Source organism: Dendrobium catenatum, unplaced genomic scaffold, assembly GCF_001605985.2.
Source record: "Dendrobium catenatum unplaced genomic scaffold, ASM160598v2 fragScaff_scaffold_71, whole genome shotgun sequence".
NCBI classification, from domain to species: Eukaryota; Viridiplantae; Streptophyta; class Magnoliopsida; order Asparagales; family Orchidaceae; genus Dendrobium; species Dendrobium catenatum.
The window spans coordinates 2,403,026-2,412,788 of record NW_021318533.1 but is presented as its reverse complement, the minus strand read 5'-3'; the positions used below and the strand labels follow the sequence as shown (position 1 = coordinate 2,412,788).

General features: G+C 30.5%; 1 long non-coding RNA gene across 2 annotated transcripts; it reads right to left on the bottom strand.

Moving 5' to 3' along the window:
- Nucleotides 1-2,292: 2,292 nt before the first annotated feature.
- Nucleotides 2,293-7,213, bottom strand: LOC110094163. Of its 2 annotated transcripts, none has more exons than XR_002302842.2 (3): nucleotides 6,923-7,213; nucleotides 3,946-4,008; nucleotides 2,293-3,091 (listed from the first exon to the last, which is right to left on the bottom strand). It is a non-coding gene; the product is annotated as an uncharacterized LOC110094163 (long non-coding RNA). The 2 variants fall into 2 exon arrangements; XR_002302841.2 differs by lacking the exon at nucleotides 6,923-7,213 and adding an exon at nucleotides 4,358-4,750.
- Nucleotides 7,214-9,763: the final 2,550 nt, after the last annotated feature.

The window sequence follows — 9,763 nt, the reverse complement described above, 5'->3', positions numbered from 1 at the left end:
CTTCTATGGTTTTTCACGAGCTTATAACCACTTCACACCATGGTTTGCCTTCACTGTAGGTTTCAGAGAAGAAGGTTCTAGCTTTGGCGGTGTTGTTCGAGTTCTCCTTGATTGGTTCTTTCTCTACTCGCCGACCATCCATCGATGCCATTCATAATTTTTTAACCTCAAACTCATTGGTGCTTTTTCTATTACTTTGCTTGATGTTAAGCATGTATTGATTAAATTGAGCAAAGATTTAGATTATAATCGGGTCTTTTCCCATCGCTCATACTTTGTGCATAATTGCTTTATGAAACTTTCCAAATGATCCCCCTTTTTTATGTCAATGTAAAACCTCCTGTAATACCAATTTGGATTTCAACTGTACTATTTAACCTCCAACCATGATTGATACAACTAACTTCTGATATAATCATTACTAATATTATAACCATTATTTATTAACATTGCAAGTATAACATAACACAAATATATTTTTCTAGACCTCCATGATCTCCAATAAAGAATATGTCATTATATTTTTTACTAACAAAATTAATAATTTCAAGACATGTGATCTCCCGATATATATTGAGGAAATGAATAAAACTTCAATATTCAATCATAATAATAACATTTAACTTTGCAATTATTTCTCTATTATGTCACTCATCATTATTTTCATCAATTTCCTCTTCTATATTTAGCTATATTGGTTGGTCCAAATTATTAATGCACTTTTCAGTTCTTTCAAAAGATAAATTAATATCTAATATTATTTTTAACATAAATTTATCATCAGTATTCTCTTTATTATTTTTTTTGTTAATCATGAGATAAATTTTTATAATAGCACAATTAAAGAATATTAATTAACCAACAGTAAATAACAATAATAATAAATAATTGCTTGAATTTATATGACATTTAATATATAGATAAATTATTTAAACAATCGGATATATAATTAACTATCCATGTTTCTCTGCAGCATCTGTAAATGTTAAGTATTGTATACCATGTACTTGTAACAAATTACAGGATAGTGTAAGTTCATATATATAATTCAGTAAAATTCTTAAAAAATATATTTCATAGATTTGTTGTGTTTATATGATCCATTTATTATTTTTTTGAATTATCTTATACATATTTTTTTAGCATTTTCTTTATAAGTATATTTTATTACATCAAAATTCATATTATTGAGTTCAGAAAACTCTATCAGCATAATTCTTTTTTCTAATATTGATTCTTAATATGTCAAGAAAAATTTTGATTTTCTTAGTACTAAACTATTTGCTCTTCCTCTAAATTTAATTGTAAATTACATATTGATGAATACATCTCAACTAAATCAAATTCAAATATTTTTCATAATTTTTTTAATGTAGATATTCATCTTTCATCTTGATAATATTGAATCTCATTAAAATTAATATTGACTCTATTATATAAATGATACTGAAATCTTATCAAACATTTTACAAAAATATTTGTAAATATATTTCACTCATTTAATACTAAAATATATCACATTTATTCAACAATTATATTTAGATAAAGGATATGAATTATAATAAACCATCTAATCATTATCTAGAATATTTCTTTTATTTGTTAACAGTCACTTCTTCTGCAATAAATTATATATAAATATTCATCAATTATTATTTAAATTGAAGAAGATTTAAGATATTATTTTTACCCAATCATTTATTTATGCAAGAATTATTCTTATTTAATATTTTATATAAACCATGCATCATACATTTTACAACTAATAATTCATTAAATCTTTTGCATTTTGAGGAATCCGATAATTCCAGAGATATAATTCTATGAAATTGTAATGAAGTTTCTTATATCCAGTCTTCAATATAGTTAACAAATATGATAGATACATAAGCAGCTACAACTAAAAAAAGACTTAGATTAAATCTTACATTTTAGCTCTGAAAATACATATTATTAGCACTTAAATTGCTATTATGAATCGCACTATTGTACAGGTTGTAAAGAATTTCGTCATTTTTGTTCAGGGGATATTTCCCTATAATTAGAATTTAGTAAGTTTTATTCATACAGATTTAATCAATCTCAAGAATAATAGAAATTAAAAATTGTTTTGCATAACTATTTAATGTTGTTAAACAACTGTACAAGATTTTAAATATATATTTGAGGTCATAAAACTTGTAAGATATAAAAATCTTACATCTACCAAATTCTTGAATGGTAGCATTTAATAAATCATGAATTTAAAAATTAAAAAATTTCAAATGGAAAATATGTTATGATTGAAATGCTCCTAACTTTCGATTTTAATTCTCACACACTTTTAGTATTTTAAATATTTTAAAAAATGAATTAAGATAGGATATTATAATGAATCAAGGAAAATTCATGTATTATAATTACACGTCCATTTATCTCAAACATGAATAAATAAAAATAAAAAAGCAATTAAATATTCCACAGCTCTACAACAATAAAAAGCATTTCCTTAAAACTCAAAGCAAAAGTATGATCAAAATACCATTTTTGATAAATGTCATAAAAATTTATCGGTTAAAGTTTTATTTGGGACAGTTTTCTTAGCGCTTTCTAATATGAAAATTTCTAATTTACGAAATCTTTGTACTAAAAAATTATTTTAGAAAGCAGTAAGAAAGCAATCCCAAATGAAACCTAATCAATCAAAAAAGTGTTTTAAATAGCAACTACTTAATGTACTAATTAGAATGTTACATAATAAATTATATACTAATTGCTAATTGGTCTTACAAAAAAATTTCAAAAACGATATAGAGATTAATTTAAATGTTTTTTAAGGGACTCAATAGGATTTTGAATGAAGTTTGTGATCAAGGATGTAAATCATTTTATTGAATCAGAGAAATAACTTAATTAAGCTATTATTAAAAAAAGAAAATTGACTATATGCCTATATAAAAATCAGGGAAGGAGGTTAACCTGAATTCGTGTCTTAAGATCAACGATCCAACAGCAATGTATCAGATATATTTACCCTGTAAGCCTTCTCTAAGCAGCAACATGTACATATGCAAGAAGAGTAGGCAGTGCTTGGTCATAACTAGAGAACCAACTGATTCAAAATGGATATTTATTCTTAGGACACTGAAGAATTTATAAGTTAGACTGGTAAATTTAAGGTGTTTTCAAAACATGTATTATTCTCATTATACCACACTACATTATTTTAAAAAATAAGGTTATTAGTAAAATATGAATTAGAAGATCAAATAATAGAAGATTTATCTTCTAATAGGATTAGAAGATACATACATATACAAGAGGATGACAATCATATTTCACATTCTTCAATTGCCTCTAATGGATTAGAAGATAAATAGATATGCAAGAGGATGACAATTTTATTTTACAATCTTCACAAGTCAAAAAAAGATTTAACAATTGAGTAATCCAAAATATGCAGCCAAAGAGTAGGAAACCAAGTACATTTTATGAAAAAATAATTACAATATAAAACTTTATAATCATTGATAAATGAAATTAAAAGATCTATATAAAATTGCCTCTACTGGAATATATTAGAATCCATGCAAGTCTTATAAAATGTATAATTAAAACTATATTTAAAATTAATATATAAGCGATCACTTAATTAAACAATTAAAAATCTAATTATTTGAGGAATCGATATAAGGAGGGAGGGCCTTGTAGATGAAATAATATTAGAGTATTTTGTTATATATGAGCTATACCTTTACAATTAAAAAACAATAATGCATGAAAAGCAAATTAGCTATACCTTCAGATGCTATATAAGGCACTGCATATTTGTTTTATAAATTAGATTTTGCTACTCAAATATTGGTTATTGATTTACTCCTTGTACTAGTATAAAATGAAAAATAAAAGATTTTAAATTATACTAATTTGCTGGAGAAAAATGCAAATAAATTTGATTCAACTTACTTCGGAATGATGCGGAGATGTATAACGAAATGATGTGGAGGCATATTGGAATTTGAGACATTTCTGCAACAAATATTGATAAACTTAGTTCAAGAAAAAATTCATAACAGAGTTAAAAAAAGCATACATAAGATCAATAAAAATTTGTAATAATTTTTGAAATCTATAAGAATATTACCCTTTTTTTGTAGCAACAAGAATAAAAAACATGCATTCAATAAAAAAAAAACAAATTGGAAATCAGTGCGGCGCTTATTAAAAAAGAACATGTGAGAGCCGTTAGGGATAACCCAAAAAACATGCGATTAAATTTATAATTAGAATCAACATTAACTATAAACTGAAAGCCACGTTTACAATTTATTTTTTTGGGGGGGCAAAATACGTTTACAATTAATAATTTTTAACTTACAGTCGAATGCTGGGGAAGATTCCAAGCGTTTTGCATTTAATTTACAGTAGATTTTTGGTGGACATTCGAACCGTCTTCACTCGCACCATTACGAACATCTTTAAAGGAGAAGCCTAGAGAAGAGAGGAAGAAGAAATGTTACGGTAGTTGAAGAGGCAATCTTCCGAACAGTTAAAAGGGTTGCGAAGAGGCTGAGAGAAGAAGCCCAGAAGACTTCCGAACAATTGATTGCGAAGAGGTGGAGAGTAGAAATCGAGATGAGTGAGGAAGAAGAAACGTTACAGTTATCGAGGAGGCGGCGATTTGGGGAGAATCCTTAACGTCTAGAGAGGCGGTGAGGCGTTATCTAAAGATGCCGCGAAGACAAAGGACTAATCGAGGGGAATTCGGGATTTATTATCGTCAACTTCGTGCAACCTAAAATAAAATCTATTACCATAAGCCTAATTCGGGATTATTAGGCAATAGACCAAGCGTCGTAGATGGAAACAGGGCCGTAAATTTTGAATTTATTCACAAAACAAAAGCTTCATAATAAAATTTTACTATTTTACAATAATTTCTTATAAGGTACTTTTGACAGTGAAATATGCATGTCTAATGGTAATGAGATTAATAGTTAATTAGCAATAGAAATGATAATATTCAAATGAGCTTTTCAAAAGAAATCAATTTTCAGATATAACAAAATACAAATGAGTATAATAGTCAATAATTCATAATATAAATGAGTATAGTAGTCAATAATTCATAATTTAAATGAGTATAATAGTCGATAATGCATTAATGAGTATAATAGTTAAAGAGTTAAAATAATAAAGGAAAGATTTATAAAAAGAAGCATAATATTTATAGATAAAAAATTGTTGACCTCCACTTAACTACTGTTTATGCATCACAATAAAACGGAGCACCCAAAAAAATGAGGAAAAGCCTTGCTTGAGAAAGCCTGGCGTGTACCGATCAGAGCTAAATATGAAGAAGAGTTTTGAAGACAATAAGTTACATTGTAAATAGATGCCCTTCTATAACAATTAATTTTAAGACACCTATGAGATGTGGACTAGACACGAGCCAAATTACAACAATCTAAAGGAATTTGGATGCACTACATCTACTCACATCAAGAAAGGAAATTGATGTCTAGAACTGTTAAGTACATTATCTTAAGACATCCTCATTGAATCAAAGGATATCCGTTATGGTATACTGAACTGAGCAGGAAGAAATGCATTACAAGGAGAGATGCTATATCTAGAGAGGATGACTTTCGAATGAAGATGTTATATTCATTATTTAGCAGATATGGTGAGGTATCAAATGGAGAAATTAAAATTTAAATGCAGACATCCAAAAGTAATGAGCAGCAGAGCGATGTGGAACAAGATTATGCCTTCAAATAGGTTCAAATTGATCAGCCAAGCATCACCTCTCAAGAAAGAAAAAATATAGGTTGAGCCGTTTAGAGAAAGACGGGATATTAAGCCACCAAAGAAATTTGGATATATCAACATTATTGAATCTGCTCATGTTATAAAAGAATCGAATGAACCAAGTTCCTATACTTCTTATACTGAAGTTGTTAACAGTAAAGAGGCAATTTATTGAATGAAGCCATGAGAGAAGAAATGAAGTCTCCAATGAAATATATATGTATAAAAATATATGAAAGATTGTAAGTAAACCATTGCGTTATGAAATTATATTTAAGAGGAAGGATGACTCCTACAATGCTAATAGAAGGAAATTCAGAATCAGATTAGTTGTCAAAGATTTTTCAAAAAAAAAAGGTTGACTTCAACAAAATTTTATCTCCAGTTGTCAAACAGACACCTATTAGGTAATGACTTTCATCCTAGCCAAATTTGATCTCAAATTAGATCAAATAGATGTGAAAACATCATTATTACTATTTTTTTTATGATTCGAAAGAAAATGTGTTCACACAGCAACAAAAAAGTTTCGACGATAAAAAAATATTAGGTTGCTTAATATATGCAACGGTTTCGATTCTGCCAGACTTGGCATTTCCTATCAGGGTGGTGAGTCGATGCATGTCTAATCTTGGTAAAAGGCATTGGAAGGCTATAAAATTGTCATGGGATACATAAAAGGATCTTTAGATGTTGGTATTGAATAAAAAAAAAATCAAATTCTGAAATCTGTTCAGATGCTCGAAGATCTTGTTTGGTTACTTGTCACCAATATTTGGTGGAATAGTTAGCTGGAAAGATACTCTACAATATAATGTTGCCTTGTCTTCAACTGAAGCCGGGTTATTTGTTGCTAAAAAAATTTTGAAGAAGACTTATGATTACAAGGTTTATTAAAGGGACTGAGTTTCTTTGGCAGAATACTGTCACGTTATATGATGTGAAGCCACATTTTATTAGAAATGTCATTACCAATGGTAATGTTGAAGTTCTGAAAAGCATATCTATGTCAATCCATCCGACGCAATGTCCAAACTTCTGCTAATTGAGAAATTCAAATACTAATTGAATTTTGTCAAATGTCATCATGCTGAACTCAATTTAAGTAAAGATTAAAGTGGAGATTGATCACCTCTGTGCAAAAATCCCGCAAATACCGGTGAAATCCTCCGGTGAGTACTCTGACCCCCGGATTTCCACTGCTTAATTTTCGTCTAAGTCCCGAAAATCCTGTGAAACCTGCAGGGGGTCTCGATCGGAGGAGCAGCCTCCTCGTTGAAGCAAAAAGAAATAAAAAAAGCTTTGGGGGGATATATATTGGAACGCTCAGATTTTCTTCACCTTCTCCGTCAAAAGCTTTTCCAAAACCTTCATCTTCTTCGACACCAAAAAAAAAAAAAAATCTTCCCACGCCAAATCACCCATACAGCACCTCGTCTTGTCCGCCTCCACCACCTGCACTACCCGAGCCCCTTCCAACTACCAATAGCAAGCCTTTGGATTTATTCAAAAACAAAAGGCTGCCATCATCCCATACCTCTTCACGTGATTTCAAAAGAAAAGTTAAAAAGTGAATAGTGAGATTCTCTTACTTTATTGACCCTCATGATTTTCCATGTCCTTATTTATTGCTGTTTCTGCTAAAACCATTAAGATTATTTCCGCTTGCTATTTATTACTTTGATTATTAAATTAATTTCTCTTAATTTTACTGTTTTGTGCTGTAGTTGATGTCCATAGTTATTAAGTTAATAGTTTAATTGATTTATTACTATAGATATTAAAGTAATATACGTTGGCCGTTTATATATAGTTTGTGTAAAAAAAAAAGAATATTTATAAAAAAAAATGAAAAAAATGAAAGAAAGCAAAAAAAAAAAGGGGGAGAGATTTTTGTCTTCGTCGTTGACATCGATCCTTCCAAAGGTATAAAAATTCTTAACTCAAAAATCCTTCTCTCGTGGCTTGCGACGGGTCTGCAAACCCCCTATACGCTCAATTAGCGTAGTAGGGAGAGAAACCGGAGTGGCGCTTTTGACAACCTAAAAAAAAATTCTTCCTCGATGTTAGCAACGAGCCGGCAAACCCCCTACGCGCTCACTTAGCGTAGTAGGGAGGGAAATCGGCGCTGTGCTCGTAATGAGGCGGGTAATCTCTAGAGTGCTCATGTAGCACAAGGGGGAGTAAAAAATAGTAAGTGTCTCGAGGGAAACCGGAGTGGCGCTTGTGACAACCTAAAAAAAAAATTCTTCCTTGATGTTAGGAACGAGCTGGCAAACCCCCTACGCGCTCACGTAGCGTAGTAGGGAGCGAAACCGGCGCTGAGCTCACAATGAGGCGGGTAATCTCTGGAGTGCTCATGTAGCACGAGGGGGAGTAAAAAAATAGTAAGTGTCTTCAAACGCTCATGTAGTGTGGAGGGAAAGAAACTGTGCTCTTTTAATTTAAAAAAAAAAAAAAAACCTTAAACGCTCATGTAGCGGGCCGGGATAAAAAAAAATTTTACAACCACGGTGTTATTTGAAACCTACTTGAAGCGCTCAAGTAGTGACAAGGGAAAGGTTGACTCTTGGTTTTTCTCCTAAACAGGGGAGACGCCGGGAGGCTGCCGAAATTTTCGACGAACCGAAGACAAGACTTGGAAAAAAATAGAGGGCTTGTTCAAACATATGGAACATACTTTGGACACAAATGAACGATGCAAAGATTTAATTTGAACTTGAAAATGAATCATAAAAAATTTAGGCTTAAATGAACTTGCACATTGAATTCAAGTTAGATTTAAATGATTTGAAATTTGATTTGAACTCAAATGACAATTAAAAAAAAAACTCTAATTTGACTTGAACACAAATTGAACTCAAATCAAATTTGGCCAAAATTTTTTTAAACTTGACTTGAGTTTGAACTCAAGAAGAACCCAAAGAACACAATTTGGACTTGGACTCAAACTTGCACTTGTGAAATTTAAACTCAAGCAAAGACTTGAGTTGGACCACAAGGAACTCGTACCATGGTGGACACGAACTCGAACTTGAAATGAATACTTATGGACTCAAACTCGAAAGAGCAATGCATAAAGCTCAAATAAAGTCGTACTTAACTTGAATAATATAACTTAAAGCTTAGACATGAATGAGATTTAGCAAGGAATTAAAATCCAACATTCAAGATAAGATTAATGGATCTTAAGAATGACAAAAAAAAGGAATTTCATTTGAACATAGAATATTGAAATTATCATTTCAAATCAAGATGTAAATGAATATATGTGAGACTCATGAATCAATTGATTTATAAGATCTCATCCATTCATATGAATAGGAGACTCGTGTTGAACACAATGTCAAACAATTGATGTAAAATGTATGTTGAAATTGTCATCCACATGTAAGTCCCTTGTAGACTAAAAGTTGTGTTCAAAGGTAATGAAGGTCGTATGATCTCTAGTATCATCCACTCACAAATGATGATAAAGATTCATGCAAATTGATTGGCTTGAATAAACTTACAAGAAGCATGCAAAAAGTGTCAGAGCGTTTATACAGACCATTATAACATAAGGAAGAACGAATGTTTCTACCACCTACAAGAGATTACAACTCACCAAAATGGATATAGTAATACCTTGCAGTTCAAATGTAAGCAAGAACTATGAATCTATTACAAACAGATGCATTAAATTCAGCAAGCAAAAAAATCAGAGGGAATGTATAGTTTGGCTGCAAGCGAATTATCCAAAATCAATGGCAGTTAAATTTCATACCAATGATGATAACTGGTGTGCAAATTCATGTTGATCATGCAAGCAAAGACAGGTGGAATGCAACAAATGCAAGTACCTATGAGTTACTGTAGGAAGTTTGTTATGCACTCAATATTCAGCCTACAAATATGGGTGAAGAAATACAACAAATGCAAATTCCTTCAAGTCGTTGTAGAAGACCCTTCATATCCATCATAAACTATCTAC